The 18472-nt window shown below is 35.6% G+C and overlaps 1 long non-coding RNA gene and 1 other non-coding gene across 2 annotated transcripts; both read left to right on the top strand.

Moving 5' to 3' along the window:
- Nucleotides 1-9077: 9077 nt before the first annotated feature.
- On the top strand, nt 9078-11046 carry LOC140886497 (uncharacterized). Its single transcript, XR_012151571.1, has 3 exons — nt 9078-9195; nt 10444-10699; nt 10889-11046. It is a non-coding gene; the product is annotated as an uncharacterized lncRNA (long non-coding RNA).
- Nucleotides 11047-12960: 1914 nt separating this feature from the next.
- Nucleotides 12961-13066, top strand: LOC140893642 (small nucleolar RNA R71). Its single transcript, XR_012153236.1, has one exon. It is a non-coding gene; the product is annotated as a small nucleolar RNA R71 (small nucleolar RNA).
- The last annotated feature ends 5406 nt before the right edge of the window (nt 13067-18472 follow it).

Raw genomic sequence — 18472 nt, 5'->3', positions numbered from 1 at the left:
ATAAAATCTCATTTCACATATAAAATCATATTTTATCTCTATATCAAATAAAATCATATTTTATCTATAAAATCCAATTTTACAAATAAAATCATATTTTACTCAATATATCATAAGATCATATCTTATCATCAATTGTACCAAAATAATTGATTTCAAAATTCAATTTACGGATAAAACATTAAAATTTTCCAAAAATTCAAATTTATCCAAAATCAATTTTAAAATTTACGGACTCGAACAATTCGATCCGAAATCTCGTGAACCAATCAAAAACAATTTTTGACCGGACCAAAAATAAAATTTTAACATATTAAAATTAATTTTTAATAAAAATATAATTTTTCCCGCGGGCCGCCCGGGACACTCCCGGGCCGGCCCACACCCGGGGCGCGGGCCGGGGGCAGCCAGGCTGCCCCCTTAGGGCAGCAACAATTGCTGCCCTGGCGGCGCCGTGCGCCGCCCTGGGCAGCGCCGAGCGCTGCCCTGCGCAGCGCCCAGCGCTGCCCTGGGCGGCGCCTTGCGCCCCCTTTGGGCGGCGCCGTGCGCCGCCCGGGGCAGCAACATTTGCTGCCCCACCGGGCAGCGATCCAATCGCTGCCCGGGTTTTGCCCCGAAAAAATTTTTTTTTTTATTTAAAAAATATTTATTTTGTTTTCCAAAAACCGAGATTCAAAAATTTTGTACAATCGATTAATTCAATCGTTTGATCTGAGCAACCTGGCTCTGATACCACTGTTGGAAAAAACTGGCGGTCAGATCAATCACGATTGATACCCGGTGCAGCGGAAGTTTAAAATTTTTATCATGGAACAATTCCATGGTGTGGGTATCAACCATTCAACGATTAAATTATTGTGTGTGTAAAATTCAAATAACAATTAATTAAATTTTACCTTCAATCTCGAAGCGAGATTAATGGACACCAACAGAATTAATCTGCTCTTGTTGTCTCTCCCAGGAACCGATGAACTCCTTCAATCAGGTCCACGAATAGGGTTTAAATCCCTCTGATAGATTGCACTAGAAAATCTATCAGAAGTTTTCTGCGAAGAGATTAAACGAATCTGATTCGTTATTCCTGACTGCGATTCAAAATCACAGACCGAAATTTCTCGGACAGAGCAAGGAGGGGCGGCCGAATTGTGAGAGTGAAAGGGGCTAGGGTTTCGAAAATTCTGCTCTCAAAATAATGACCTGTTATCTCTAATTTCTGTACTGCAATAACTTATTTATAATGCAGGCCACTAACACCTTAGGGCCCATTAGTCATAAGCTAGGGCCCGACAAGCAAAGCCCGCTCGTTCAGAAATTAATATAAAATTCATCGTGACTCCGATTGATAAACCGATTTTACCAATGTGCACAGAAACCATTTCTGCACATTTTAAAGTCAAAATAAATTTTCCTGAATCCGAATTCAGTGGTTTCCTAAAATGTCCATCCCTATGTCATTTTAGGAAATCCTACTCCCTTACTCTTATTTAAGAAGTCCAACTCCTTAGTTCATTAAATTTAACTCTTTAAATTTAACTATCTCAACGGGGATTAAAACTCCATTACACTGTGTGACCCTCAATGGTTCAGGGATACAGCTAGCCGTGGGCTCACAACTCCTTGTGACTCGGAACAACAATTTCCGACTTGCCCAACGAATCATGGTAAAGCGCCTAGCAACATCGCCCCATGATTCCCTAGGTATCACTGATAGTGCCTACAAGAACCAGTAGATTTTGGTTAGCGTACAGTACGGTCCCTTCATCCATATATCCCGATCGAATCAACAACCATTGGTATATCGAGAGTCGCTCAAGATTCGATAACTATGCAATGCATCTTGAAGATCAAATTAGTGACATCGCATGTGCTACTAAGAAACCATTTCTTAAATCACATCAAGTACTCTGGCCAGAGATTTGTCACACTAATATCTCCTCAGATCGCATAGGATATCCACACTCGCAAGTATGTGGTGAATCCTTGACAACAATGCATTGACTCCTATATGTGTCGTAACTGTACCCAATCTCGACACCTGATGACCCCATAGAGTCGGTAAACGAGTCAAAGCACAGCACTAGCATATAGAGTCTCCATGATGTTTCAAGTCGTAAGGACTAATGGTGTACAACCAAAACCGCGGACTTTATCCACTCGATAAGTGATAACCACTTGGAAAGTCCGGATAGGGTAGTTCGATTATTCATCCTATGAATATCCATTTGCATGCTTCGAACATCTCCATGTTCCCTTCCAATGAAACGTGGTACTCCGCATCGCAAATGCTAGTCTCAAACTCGAGCGATCCTTATCCTTATTATCGGACGGCTCAATCGACTAGGAACGGTTTTAGAATATACAGTGACTATAAGATGTATTTCATGATAGACATCCCCATGTTCTACCACATCTTACATACACTATAGTATATTCAAGGTCTTTATCAAAACAACAATAGTATATCACAATATAACAATATGAAGTAATATAAAGTCATTGCCATTAATAAAAGTGTAAATAATATTAAACAAAAGATTGTTTATACAAAGAGTCATCAAAGCCCATAGCCACACAGTTGGCTCACTGGGAACCTACTCTTACAGAAATCTCATCAATCATGCTTCTATCAGTTCGAAGTGACATCCATCAGTTCAGTCACAGAACAATTCTGAACAATCGGGTTCGCTACTAGTTGAATCATGTTCAAAACTGACCGAGTAGAAAATTATGATTCGAGAGGATTAGGACACAACATCTCAATACATCTATCCGGTGTCCAACAACCTCTGCTCGACATACTCATTCGATCTCCAGAGTATTCGATACAACCAGTAACCCGAAACAGTTCATATCTCAATTAATTCATGCTTTAAAATTTAAATCACATATCCAAGTAATTCAAATAATTCTCAATCATAAAGCATGCTCGCATATTCTTCAATCATAGAATTAATCAATCACATGCGAGAAATTAAATTCAAGCGAGCTCGATCTACCCCGCTCACTTCTAAAATTCAGTCCAAAATTTTATCGCTCTGATACCACTTAATGTGAGACCCCGATTCTAATCATCTAATCTCGAATCATAATCAAATAATGATAAACAAAACCCGGGAGAAATAATCACAAAAAAAAAAAAAAAAATTCTTTCCAATTGCACTGCGCTCGCGCGAGCTATTCATCTCGCGCGCGCGCGGGCAATAAATCCAGAACCCGGCCACTCAACACGCGCGCACGCGGGTTACAACCTCGCTCACGCGCGGTAAAAATTTCCAGAGACCCAACGGGGCTCACTCGCGCGCGGGCCATCTGGGCAGAAAAATTCCAGAAATTATGGCATGCTTCCAATCTCAATTCAAAATCCATCCAACATCAATCTAGCATGCTCAAATCCTAATCCAATAACATGCAATCTTTCATATTCATACGATCAACATGATACAAAATTGATTCGAATATTCAATACTACAAATCAAATACAACTCTTCAAATTCTAATATGTTCACGACCAAATTCAACATGCATCTCAATCTTCATGCATTAATTTGAAAGCTTTGAACTAATCAATATCATCAAACAAACTTCTATATTCGATATTCTATACATCCAAGTTCTAAACGTGCTTTCAAAACATAAACTAGATTGGCATGCACTTTCCATTTCTAACTCGACGTCTCACTTCTAATCTTCATTCTCGTTCTATCCTTGTCGTCTCTTACTCGATCATGCCCCACCTCTTGCCAAGTACACATACAAACAAAGACAACAGTCGGATAATCCGATGAGAATACAATTCCTAGTAAACGAGACTATCATGCATATACAATAAACATATCAATCATGATATGCATCAATCCAAGTCATATATCAACTTCAGATATAAATAAAGTAATTCATTCAAGTACTGAATTAAAATGATATGCATGACTTTAAAATCTCTTGATTATCAGACTCAGATAATCAAATGGAATTCTTCTTTCTTTCTTTCTTCGGTTTGGGATCCCGAGGTTAAAACATCCAATGATCACACCGACTCCCCTCTCGAGATGGACGTGGTATGTTTTAATCCTCTAGACTCCAGAGCATTATAGTGAGCTACTCGACAAGGTAGCAAATCGCCTACCAGCCACTCAACTACAATCCCTAGATCTTCTAATTCAAATTGAAATGAATCGAGGCTCAATATGAATGCATATGTCATCTCATGCATTCTAATATCATTTCAATCATCAATTCATAATAGCATTCAATCATGCTTTCATTCATCAATTCAAATAACCATTCAATCATGATTTCATCAATATAAATGCATATGTAATCTCATGCATTCAATTATCATTTCATCCATCAATACAAATAATCATTCAATCATGCAAGTATGTGAATTTCTTCGGAACACTCGAATAAAGTCTAATTCGAGTTAATCATTCCATTCAAGTCTGAGTCGTCTTTTACCTTATTCACTTCGAAGGTACTTCAATTTGAAATCAATAACAAGGATAATCATCAATATCCTATTGAACTCATTCAAAACTCAAACAACTTCTTCAATCGATAAATAAGAAACTCGATACTGTACCGAATTCAATATTCCAAACTGTCCAAAGCTGCTACCTCTCAACTCTGCTGACTTCAATTCAATCTATCAGAAAAAGTCAAATAGGATCAATATCGACATCAAAAACTCAATCAAACTCGATACGATCAAAACATCGAAACGATTCCAAAACTCAAACTGACGGCATAACGGCAATAAACTGATCAAACCGGAAACGCAGACAGCAATTCAACAACTCAATCTACTCATTCCAATCCTCAAACATCAATTCCAACACAATCCCAACACATCACAAAAACATGATTTTCGAAAATAACAAGAAAAATCATATCAAATCCATTCGTCGCTAGATCTTCGAACCGTCTTAGATATACTATCACAGCTATCTCATAATCATCCTCTCCGAATATAAATCAATTCTAAAGACATCCAAAAATTCAAACTTCTCAGAATTAGGATAAACTTACTTTCAAACGGAGCACTCGTCGTTGTGATCGTAGATATCAAGTCAGAAATCAATTCTATCGGACGGATTGAGCTAGAACTGAAATCACAAAAGCTTGAGAAGCTTTTCTCACGCCAAATATGGAGGATGGCGGTTTGGTGGAGGTGATGAAGTGAAAAATTCAAGTCAAATCCTTTTAAATATCTAATAAATCCCAAATTTGCATTTTAGTCCCTGAAAATTCTAAAAATTGCATTCTAGTCCTTGATCAAAATTAAATCGGCCCTCAACTTCTAAAATCTCTGATTATCTCAAATAAAGTCTATTAAGATATTTTTGGGTCGTTACAAAAATATCTCGATCTTTATGTTCTTTTTCACATTATCTCCTCTCGTCCTTTTAACCTCTCTCGCTTTGTTATGCATGTTATGCATAATACTACTAAATCATCGAAGCGAGTGAGCCTTCTTTTTGCTCGTTTCATTAATCGTATTTTGATCATTTCGATATTATATTTGATGGCGTGGCGAGCATGCCTATTCCCGATTCTCATATCTTTAACCACACCACTATCACTAAAATGGATTTATCTTGGAATCATGTCTTCTCTCGTTGGGTTGATGACCCAACTCGTGCTTTTACAAAATTTCATCCAGTGACTAACTTTTTTATTCCTTTTTCTGGTCTTCCTCCCTCCGTTCAGTTGAAGGGATTTCCTTCTCGTCCTCCTACTAAAGATATTCCCTCTTCTTCTTCTGGTGCTCCTTCTTCTCCGCCTATTCTAAACATGGCTGATATTCCTATTTTTTTTCCCAATGTTCCTCCTACTCCTCTTAATCACTTTTCTTTTGATCGTTTTTCCGAGTACTTCAACCGCCTCGAAAACACCATTGCAAGCAACCATGCCCAGTCAACTGCTACTTTGACCAAGATGAGTTCTCGGGTCACTACCTCTTTAGACGAGTTGACCTCTCGTGTTTCTTCCTTGGAGACGCGTTTTGATCACTACTTATCTCATCCACCGTCGCGGAATGAAGATGACTCTTAGATTTTATTTTTATTTGCATTTAAGTTGTAATTTTAAATTTAAATGTAATATTTAGGTTGTTTAATAAAATTAGTTTGTTCAAAGTTTTATTATCTCTTTTTCATTTATTTATCTTTTTTGATTATCTCAAAAAAGGGAGAATAAGATTGGTTAAATTAATTATGTTGTTTAATTGAGAGGGAGTTATTTATTTAAATGTTTATGCTATTTTAATGCATATTTATTTCTCATATTTAACCAAGTTTTGTGATCATAAAAAAGGGGGAGATTGTTATGCCTTAAACGCATACAAATCTAGTATTGTGAGATTAATGTTTTTAATGCATTAACAAGTCTCAAAAATTATGTTTTGATGATTACAAAACTAGGTTAAGTGTTACTAATGATTTAAATTGAGAAAATGCAGATATTAATTTTTCGTGTTAAAAAAATACCAAAGAATCGAAGATCAAAATTGATGGATTAAAATTGAAGAACAAATCAAGAGTAACAATTTTTGAATTACAGAGTTCGGATGGTCCGAAGTATTTCCAGACTATTTTATTGTTTTGGAACCAGTTCGGATGCTACAAAGAAGCAGTTCGGACGATCCGAAGACCCGATCAGACGTTTCAATCTCTTTACGACGATTGACAAGATTTGTCCAGAGACTTTGCTCGACAAGGGATTTAATGCAGCCGATCGGATGGTCCGATCTTAAGTTCGGATGATCCGAACAGTTCCACAGCCGTAAAAATTTGATTTTGAATCAGTACAGTTCGGAATCTCCGAAGACAGGATCGGATGATCCGATCTGGCCCGTTTCAACACTATAAATAGAGGCATTCCGAGGCCAATTAAAGACACAACTCAAGAATTCATCCTCTCATCCTCTAAAGCACCATTTGAGCGATTCTTCAAGCATTCTAAGCCTATTTCAAAGTCCCTCAATATATATTTGTGTATCGAGTTGTATAAGTGCTTGAAAAATCCGAGTTGTATATACTCGAGTGTGAAGCCGAGTTTATCGGGTTGTTGTGGCTATCCTTGGAGACCTTAAGGCCAAGTGTGTTGAGTTGTTGTAAGGATATCCTTGGAGCCTTCAAGGCCAAGAGACGCGGTGATCGTGTTGTCATTGTATCGGTTACTTGGAGCCATCAAAGCCAAGACGAAGTGCTAGTGATATCTTGGTTAATCGACCTTAACCAAGAAGGGGAGACGTAGACGATTTATCGTCGAACTTTCATAAACATATCCTCTCTTATTTATCTCTTTATTTACTTTCCGTCATTTACTTATCGCATTTATTTTAATTGCCCTAAGTTTTCCGCTTGCGTTTTTACAAAATCATTTTAAATTACTAAAGTTGCCAATAGAACCTAATTTCCACCATTAGGTTCTAACAAATTGCAAGTTTGCCACGAAAACTATAAAAGCTGAAGTAAAATGCCATTTATATAAATTATGCAAAAAAAGTTTAATTTTGGATGCAACTTATTACTCACCTACAGACATCCATTAATGTTTTCACAAGAATGTGCAACTCCGTACATTTAATCACGAAGCCTCCAACATGGTTAAATAGGTTCTTACCTATACGGTCGATTATCCAATAAATATTCCAATCCAAAAGACAAATAGAACAATAAGATAATGGAAGTAATCAGCAGAACTCATTTCCTGAGACCAAACAAAAAACATATATTCAGAGAAAATTGATTGAATGGATGAATCGTCAAACCTGAATCATAAAAAATTAAATCTTCAAATGAGGAAGAAATTAAGTTTTTCGGAATTGGAAGAAAAAAAATCAAGCGGTGCGGTTGATTTAAATTAGTCGACGAATTTAAAACAAAAAGAGGTTAAGTTAAAGAGTTTCTACCACGACTATCGTGTGGAGAAGTTTTCTTGTGGAAGACATACTGCATCAATGGTGTTGTGGGGGTGTTTTTTTTTTCGGTAATGAAAGTAAAAGAAACATAAGGTGGGGTTGATTTTCTTCCAAGCCCAAGAAGAAGCAAAAAACCATGCTTGATTTGTGAGAGTTTTGTTTCAGAGAATCTGATTTTTCGAATGTTCCATTTCAGATAGACTGATGAGTTTGAGTTAAGACAGGAGACAAAATAACGTGGGTTGAATTGATTTGGGAGAGTGGAAAACGATCCATCAACGTTGTGGTTTGATTTCGTCAATTAATCTTGAACACTACGATGAATCGATTATCGTTAAAAGAAAATATGAAACAAAACAGTCCTATGTTTAAGAAAATCTAAGAAGGCCAAACCTGAGAATTGAACCGTAAAAACTCTTGGCAGAAATACTCTTTGATGATGATTTGGGTGAGAGACAGATAACAAAAATATCAATCATTGTCTAGATTTTGAGAGTGAAGAAAGAGAGTCTGAAACCGTAAAAAAACGTGTAAAAAAAGGTATGAAGTGGGACGGTTTTTTACTCTCGTTGTGAGAATAGGAGGCAGATTTTGATTTTTTTTCTCACACGGAATACATTTATTTCTCAGTAAAAAAAATAGGAAATTATTGAAAAATTAGAAAAAGTCATACCAATGCACCAATAAGTTAATATTAGGCCCACATCTTTAACATAATAGTAACAGATAGTAAGACACAATAAGAGATAATTTGGTGACTTTGTCTCAAGTTTCTTTTGATAAACTTATTTCATTATTAAAAAACAATTTAATAAAAAATACACATTTTGTTTATGTTTATAAGTTATTTTTCTTATATATTTTATGTATAAACAATATGTAGGTATTAATATTATTAATAAGAAATTTTAAAAATAATAAGTAAATAAAAAAAATTTAAATATCGAATAATATTAATTTTAACCGTGAAATTTAATTTTAAACCATATATAAATATAACCCAAACACCACAATAAAATACTGTCCTTGAATTTCAATTCTAATTTTAATGATCCGAATGTAATTTCGGATCTCATTTTTTAAAAGATCCGTTGGATAACCCATATAAAAAAAGATCCTTACGACCTTGAGAGCGAAATTGGTTTAAAGGCGCAAAAAAGAAGTCAGTTCCTACTCCCTACTGCGCCAGACTCATCGACACCGACAAACCCTTTGCCGTCGATTACGAGTTGAAAAATAGAACACCGATCGAGTATCTGCTGTTCTAATTTAAGGTTAGTTTGCGTTGTTCTTCACTTTTGTTCTAAAAAAATCTGTTTTATTTATTAGGTTTTAATAATCGAAAACGATTCTATAGGAAATCATTAGTTCCTCTTTCGTCACAAGCTCGGGTTTGATTAGTTGTTCCAAAATTAGTATTTTATGATTGATGAATTTATTACAAACGCAGTTTTGAAAACCTTACCAGTCATATGTTCTGTACAGGAATTGTTTCATAATTTATGTAAATAAAAGTGGTTAATTATCTGTTCTTGATATTGGTTAGTCAGTATAGCCTGGATTATTTTCCTCACAATTTCTAATTTTTTTAAAAACATACATGAAATATGCACATAAACTGGTTATTTACTTCATAAATTATGACGTTTCACTTCATAATAGGTCATTGTTTCTATATACTTCACTTCGTCCACCTATTATTTATTAAGACACTCGTTAGTATTACAAATATGCCTACATGCTGAACCTTGGTGCTCATCGTTGTATTTCATTTGTTCCACTTAGTATTGATCTGTTAAATTCTGTGTTGTTAGTTAATAATAACAATATTTGTAGTCATGGATCTTAATAATTGTATTTCATTTGTTCTCTCAAAAATTCAAATTTTCTTGTGGACAAGTGTCCTTGGTAAGTTGCCGACTTCGGAGTTGTTGCAAAGAAGATGGCCCTCGTGTGCTTTGAATCCGAATTGGTGTGTTTTATGCCGGAGTGGGGGGGGGAAGCTCAAGATCACATGCTCATACACTGCTCTTTCACGTATGGATTGTGGTCAAGAGCGTTGGCGGAGTTGAGGCTAATGTGGGTAACACCTCGACCTACGAAGGACCTGTATGCTACTGATTTGGCTCGACTGTTGGGTAAGATGGGGAGAAAATTTTGGTCATTGGTGGTTCATGGTATTACTTGGTCGGTGTGGTTGGAGAGAAATGAAAGAATCTTCGAGGATAAAGAACAAACGGCGGAAGAGTGTTGGGAAAAGATTAAAATACGGATAGCTACGTGGAGTAGAGCGTTTAAAGATTTTCAGAACCTATCAATTTCGGATTTATTAAGGGATTGGTCGTTTATTTTCTGTTGATGTTTTAAGTTTTGATAGGATCTAGCACTACTGGCGGATGTCTTGTCCGCATTTATCTTGTAATTTCTTACATTATGATATAATATATTAAGTTTCTTATCAAAAAAAAATAATTGTATATTTTGATACATAATCAATCAATTTATTGTTTTCACATTTCTAGAAATCAACCTCATATTTCGATGATGAAGGCGATGATGACTAAAAAATGCTGGTTTTCAAATAATTTGGAACAACGAGAAGTTAAAATGCCTGAAATTAAGGACAATGAAGTGTTGATCAAGGTGTGTGCAGTTGGTGTTAATAGAGGTGACATAACTGATGTGGCTACAACTGATGGCGTCTGCCCAGGCCTTGAATGCTCCGGAATAATTGAAGCAGTTGGAAGAAATGTTAATTGTTGGAAAGTTGGAGAAATGGTAATCTCTATCTCCCCCAAGATATGTATTACAGCATTATAAATTATGTTTTTCTTCTAACTTCCTTTTTACCCTAATGCTGACTGTTGGAGGAAGCTTTGTTTTTTTTAAAATAATATTATACATATATATATATTTAAACCAAGTACGACAATTTTGTGATGCATTACATAAAATTGTGAATTTCAGGTTTGTGCCATTCTTGAGGGAGGAGGGTATGCTGAACAAGTGGCTGTACCGGCAAACTTTCTTCTTCCGTTACCTGATGATATTGATTTAGATGATGCTGCAGGCCTACCTTATGCATCATGTTGCTCACTCTTAGCTTTATTCAAATTGCATGGTCCCAATACGATCAAAACTAAAAATATTTTGGTGAGAACCGAGACTAAAAGTTACTGAACGACGATTTAAACAAGTTATTTTAAAAAGTGATTTTGATTCCATATTTCTTTTTTGCGCGTGTTTATACCTAAATGTCGAAGTAAATGTCAGCCTTATGTTTATAATTTTTCTTGATTTTTGTCATCGAGGTAATATGTTTTGTTAAGTGATGACTTCTAGTTGTTTCGCCATTTGTATTTATTTACAATGTTGAGAGTATTTTGTTTATATTTTCTTTGGTTGCAAATTATCAAAGTCATTAACTAATTTAGACTCCTATAACTATAATATTTAGATTCGCGAAGGCACTAGCGGGATTGGTGCGTTGGCAATACAATATGCAAAGTACTTGGGCTTAAAAGTAATTGCCTCCACAGGTGACATTGTTTACCGCATTATAATCTTCAGCCGATTCTCGTTTCTGCAACAATTTATATTGACGTAATTTTCTATATTATTGCATATGCTCACCCTTGATGATATCCTAAGGAAGTAGCGACAAGTTTTCAATTTGTCATCATTATGGTGCTGATTTTTGTGTCGATCACACATCAACAAACTTTGCAAGGGCCGTTATCGAGAAATCTGGGTGAGTTGGTAGGTTGCACCTATCCTTTATCCATTTTTTTTATAGGAAGCGATGTTATATTAGATGATAAACAATTATTAATTGCAAAAGGAGGACCAGCAGTCCGCACATTAGACAACTATTTCTCGGTACATATTAACAAAATATGCAACTCCAATCCCTTAATAAATTTGAAACCATTTTGCGGGTAAGGTTTCACCTATGCTTTATCCTTTTTTTTATAGGAAGTGATATTGTATTAGATTATAAAAAATTATTAATTACATAACAAAAAGAGGACCAGCAGTTCGCACACTAGACAACTATTACTCGGGACATATTAACAAAATATGTAACTCCAATCCCTTAATAAATCTGAAACCGATAATTCCTTAAACTCAATATGCTTCCTAATCCATATCAAAGAAACCCATAACATAATCTTCTCCCAGCACGGCTCGACCACCTCTTTGCTATATCGTAAAATTCCTGTTATTTCTCTCCAACCAAACCGACCAACAAATGCTGTGTACCACCACAGTCCATGAATTGTACCCCTTCTTCCAAGGCCACAACCAATATCATCATTAAATAAGTCCTTTGCCCTCGGAATTGCCCAAACCACAACTTCTCCAATTCTCTAAACCAAAGACGTCTCGTGAAAGGGAGATGAACAAAAATGTGGTCCTGGTTCACCTCATTTTGCCGGAACAATATGCACAAGCTCGGGCAAAGAGTACAAGTAGGCCATGGCCATCTCTTTTGCATCATGTCACAGACGGATAGCTTATCATCTATGTAGCACAGGTACTCCTAAAATTTTTTTTTGGAGTATTGGGTACGGGTATGACACACGAATAAGCGTGTCGGATATGGAAAAACCCGTGTCGATATTTTTCAAGTTTGACTGGTCGGGTATGTTTTGGGTATGGCTTGACACGGCCCGGACACATTTCCGGGTATGTTTGGACTAAATTGCAAGTAATTAAAAGTTTCAAGGGTTAAATTGAAAAATATAAATTTTTTGAGTACTATTTAATAAATAGAATAAAATTTATTGGGCTTAAAAAAGCCCTAAATTAGCCAATAGCCATTCTTTCTTCTCGTTCCCCATTCTTCTGCTTCTCTTATCGCGATCATCACCACCCTCACTTCTTGAAGTTTTCTGCTCGCCGGTCGCCGCCGTCGCATATCGTAGGCCTGAGCGGGATCCTTTGCAAAAATGGTCCCTCCAGCAGCAGAATCCATAGACAATCGAGTAGGTGTGTTCAGACCATTGTATAACCACTCAATTTGCTCTCAATCTGCAAAATTGTGGTTAGGACAACGTCTAAGTAATTCTTTGTACCTTTCCCATGCTTCATACAACTGCTCAGAATCATGCTGCCGAAAAGTACTAATCTCGATCTTCAGTTGGGTGGACTTGGCAGGTGGAAAATATTTTGCAAGAAACTTGACTGCCATGTCTTCCCAAGTAGTTATGCACCCCAACGGCAGAGATTGCAGCCAATTCCTTGCCTGATTCCTGAGAGAAAAAGGAAACAAACGCAGTCTAATTATATCATCAGAAACTCCATTAAATTTTACCGTGTCTGTTATCTACTTGAATGTCCTCAAGTGTAGGTGAGGATCTGCAGTAGTGCTTCCATTAAATTGGTTCGATTGAACCATGTTGATTAACGCCGGCTTCAGTTCAAAATTGTTGGCGTTAATGGTCCCTCGAGCGATTCCAGAATAGTGAGCCTGGATGGTCGGTTTGAAGTGGTATCTGATTGGCACCACGGGAGGTTGTTGTACTTCTTCTTCAGACATGTTCCTCAGTTCTTCTCTCCTCGCTCTTCTCAAAGCACGTGCAGTTCGTTCGATCTCCGGATCAAACAGTAGTGAATTTTCGCTTTGAGACCTTCGCATAAACTGCACTTCAAGAAAAATAGAAACAATCAGCAACTAAAAATAAAAATAAAAACTCTAAATTAAAATCTAGACTAATTGTTATCAAGACTAAATTAATTTCAAAAATTACTCCCCGGCAGCGGCGCCAAAAACTTCTTGTGAAAAATTCCTCGCAAGCGTACGAGTGTCAAGTTTTAATATAGTGAATGAATCAAGTATCGTTCCCACAGAGAGTAAATTGAAAATATTCAGTACTTGTAATTATAATAGTCCCAATTTTATTTAGAAAATTGAATTTTAGAGGTTTGCAAATAAATAAAATAAAAGATGATTTTATAGCACGCACACAATTTTCAGAGATTAATAATTAGAGGAAAAATGGTTTAGAGGTTTATATTGTACCTGGTTTCAACAACAATCATTCCTAAATAATTTAGTTTCATGAATTCCTTTCAATTAATAGCCAAGAACACTTAGATTATTCTTTGTGTTGGTGTGTTTAGTTTGTCCCACATCGGTTGGATGAATTGCCTGGGAGTTTAATATATAGGCTTGGACAAACGTCCCCTCTTGAGCTAGCTTTTGAGGTGAGTTAGGTCCAAGTTTCATTTCTAGCATGGTATCAGAGACCGGGTTCCATCGTTATGTGTTGGACGGCCCATAGTTGGCCTCACCCGTCCCATAATTGGGCCACCCATTTAATTTGATCTCCACGTTCCAGTCAATTCATTTCTGGACGTGCGAGGGGTGTGTTGGTGTGTTTAGTTTGTCCCACATCGGTTGGATGAATTGCCTGGGAGTTTAATATATAGGCTTGGACAAACCTCCCCTCTTGAGCTAGCTTTTGAGGTGAGTTAGGTCCAAGTTTCATTTCTAACAATCATTCCTAAATAATTTAGTTTCATGAATTCCTTTCAATTAATAGCCAAGAACACTTAGATTATTCTATTTCCCTCTCTCGAGCATCAAATAGAGTGTATCAACTACAGTTCAATTCCAATATTTAATTGCAGTGATCTATTTTAAAACAATGTTCTTCCTAAAAGCTCCATTAACGCTATATACTCTCTCGAGCTATATAATAATTAACGGTGTTAATTCTATCTGTCCTATTCAAAATCTCATCTGTCGAGTGCCGGATTCCAAATAAATATTACAAATCAATTATTGATCAGATAATTGAAACGACAATCAAAACTAGAAAGAACAATTAATCTAAGGGAATTCAATTCAATAAAATCAAAAACTCATGAAAGTGTCTACACCAGGTTCCATCCGACCTCTAGACTCTAAAAGATTAGTTCATAATAAAATTCAAATAAAACCAATTCATGTTCAAAAATCCAGACATGAATTCAGAATTAAATAAATAAAAGAAGAAATCAAATCCATCGTCGACGCCGTGTCCGGTTGATCGAGCTCCGTCTTCGTTCTTCACGTTCAAGCACAAATTTCTTCCTCCAGAAATCACGATCTGTTCTTCTCTGTGTGAATTGTCCGGCCCTGTGCGTGCGGCTTCCTTTCAATTCTGATTCCAGAATTCCTTTTATATTGTACGCGTCAAAAGGCCCAAATAAGAAAGCCCAAAGAATTTCACGTTTCTTTTCCTTTTCTTTCTTCTCTTCACAGCTTTTCTTTTCTCTTTTGTTATTTTCTTCACTTTTTCTCCTTTTATTTCACAAATCTTCTTTTTCTTCATCTTTCATCGTCAATTTATAAATTCCCAACAATCACAAATACAACAAAACTCACGCATAAATCTGCTCGAAACAAATATTTAATAATTAAAATCATATATAAATTAAGTGTATAAAATACACTTATCAATAATTCAATACAAATGTAGTTATAGAGTTATACAATATTCGAACTAATAGAGCATGCTCCATCTCTAAGTTCTCAATACAATACAAATACATGTTCGAATACAAGAGTTCAACTTCTAAAACAACGAGTCCTCACTTCTATCATATCAACACCTAGCCATGCGATCTCTGACTCGGTCCTGCCCCACCTGTTGCCAAGCGCACACACAAAGATAAGACAACAGCTGGATAAACCGGTGAGAATAACTCCCAGTATAAGAGACAAACATGCTATATCAAATAACCATCTCAAGTAATGATATAAAAAACTCACACATAATCAAATGAAAGTGCAATGAATGCATTACTTCAAATCTCTAGATTATCAAGCTCAGATAATCAAAATGCATCTCGTCTCTTCTTTTCTTCGGTTGGGATTCCGAGGATAAAATATCACAACGATCACATCGAACTCCCCTTTCGAGGCGGATTATGTATATTTCAATCCTCTAGACTTCGGAGGATTATAGAGAGTTAAATCTTGCAATTGTAGTAATTCGCCTACAAAGCCACTCAACTATAATCCCAAGAACGTCTAATTCAAAATGAAACAATCATTTGGCTCAATATGAATGCATGTGAATTCTAATACATTCAATCAATAAACTCAATTAGTTCACATGAACATGCAAATATGTGATTTCTCGAGGACACTCGAATCAATCCGGATTCTAGTTAATCGTCTTATTCTTTCCAATATCGTCTTATACCTTCTCGTTGATTCACAATCTTCAATCGGCTTCGATCTTTAAAGCAATCCAAAGCTGCAACCTCGCAACTCTACTGGCTTCAATTCAATCTATAAAAGAAGCCACAAAGATCAATATCGACAATCCAAACTCCAATCAAACACGGTTCGATCAAATCGACGAAACGATATTCAAAACTCAAACTGACGGCATAACGGCTATATTTTGATCAACCGAAAACACAGACAACATAATATCGATCCAATAAACTCATATCAAACATCAATCATCCAATACAACTCAAATCCAACAAATCCAAAACTCAAAATCTCAAAAATCATCAATAAAATCATAACTATTCCGAACGACGTTCTATCTCCGATCCGACAGAGAATAAACAATACCAAGTAGTTCAAGAACAACGTCCCCGATTATCGTTCGATTCTATCAACTTCCAAAAAATCAAACTTCAAAGAAATAAGGGAAACTTAATTCAGAACGGAGCTCTCTCAGCCGTGATCGTTAATATAACTTCAGAAATAATTCCTATCGGACGGATCGAGTCAAAACCGAAGTTTCAGAAGCTTGAAAAGCTTTTCCCACGCCTTCAATGGAGGAACACGGCAAAGAGGAAGAAGATCGAACGATAAAAAAAAGTTAAGTCATGCTTATATATATGTTAAAGTCCAATTTTTCATTTTATCTATTATTATATAGTAAAGATTCTATTATTATATAGTAAAGATTATTACATGAATATTATGTATTATATATGCAATACAATTAATTTTTTATGTTTTTAGTTTTGATATGCTCAAAATAAATAAGACATGTTATATAAATAAAAAATACAATAATTTGAAAAATATAAATAAAATGTTAAACAAAACAAATAAGTATAATAAATAAAAACTCAAAGCACTAATATTTGACATGTATGAAATCGATAGCATAAGCAGACATCCCATTAAAGAGACTCACTGATCATATCAAACATTATCAAGCAATTAAGATAGTGGAAGCCAAAATCTATATCCAAAATAAAAAATATTTACTCATACCGAAAATATAGTTTTTAATGTTTATCATTTGCAATCGTTTCACCCCTATAGCTAGATTCATTTTGTGATTTATAAAAAATTTACAAAAGAATAAATTACTGCATCCTCAGCCTTTTTTAGTATCTCAACCTGATAAGTCAATACCTGCATCTATCAAATATTTTTATTTTTTCTTCTCTGTAGTAATATATTACGCAATTAAGCTTTTAGTAAATAAATGACATTCCAGGGTTGAATTTAAATTCAAGCTATATTTTTGTTAAAAAAACTCACACAGTCACACATTATAGTAAACTACACACAAGCTTGTTGGCTGGTGGGCTTGACAGTGGCTTTGCTTGATGCAATTCATACGGTAGTTGCGGCTCTTCGTTTTTCTTCTGACATGCATTGCTTTCGTGGAAGCCAACATCTTAAAAATTCAATATGTGCAAAAACAATTTAATCAACAAACAACCTATCATAAACAATATGGTTCGTGGGTATAAATCATGCATTATGTAAAAAAATTGATGAAGTTGATTCTTGAAATATAAAAAACATATGGTACCAGAAATATACATTATAAGGACAATACTCATGTCAAAAATCCGTGACTTATAACTTGTTTATGAACTCTTCCAAAGTGGGGATCATTCGGTTCATCACCATTAAGCCAATCTGCATAGATATACAGATTTGAAAATTCAGAAACTGTCAATCTTTCACCAATATTTCACAACAATTGTAAAGAAAAACGAAAGAGCAATTAACAAATCAATAAAATTAATCCGAGTGTAATAATGATAATTGGGGGGAGGGGAAAAGAAGACACCAAAACAACAGAAGCACCGGGCGCGTATATATTCTTGCCTTATAGTTACCGGAGGGGAGACTTGCGATCGATCTTCTTTGTTTTGTGGACTTTCAGAATTGAACTATTAGATTATTTTATGGTTTTGACAAAGAGATATTTATAGTTTGGGAGACATGAGGAGAGGGATAAGAAACGTGGGAAGAACAAAAAGGAACTTGGAATTGACAAAAGGTCCGTTAGTTCGGAGACGTGGGGTAGTGAGTAAACATGGAAAATAAGGGCATTTTAGGTATACTCAAAAATAGACCAAGACACCAATTAGTTTTTATAAGGTGTTTAGGTTTAATAAAATAGTAAAGATATCAATTATTATACTTGCAATTAAACATGAGAATAAATGTGGTTATATTGAAGAATGGACTCCTCACACCTACCACTAATGAGATGCTTGGAAGCAGAACCATGCAAAGCCATTTCTTGAGGTATATGCGGAGGGTCAATACATAAAAATTTAATG

The sequence above is a fragment of the Henckelia pumila genome, chromosome 3 (assembly GCF_033568475.1).
Source record: "Henckelia pumila isolate YLH828 chromosome 3, ASM3356847v2, whole genome shotgun sequence".
In the NCBI taxonomy this organism is placed as follows: domain Eukaryota; kingdom Viridiplantae; phylum Streptophyta; class Magnoliopsida; order Lamiales; family Gesneriaceae; genus Henckelia; species Henckelia pumila.
Note: the sequence above shows the minus strand (reverse complement) of the source record. Positions and strands in the feature narration are given on the sequence as shown.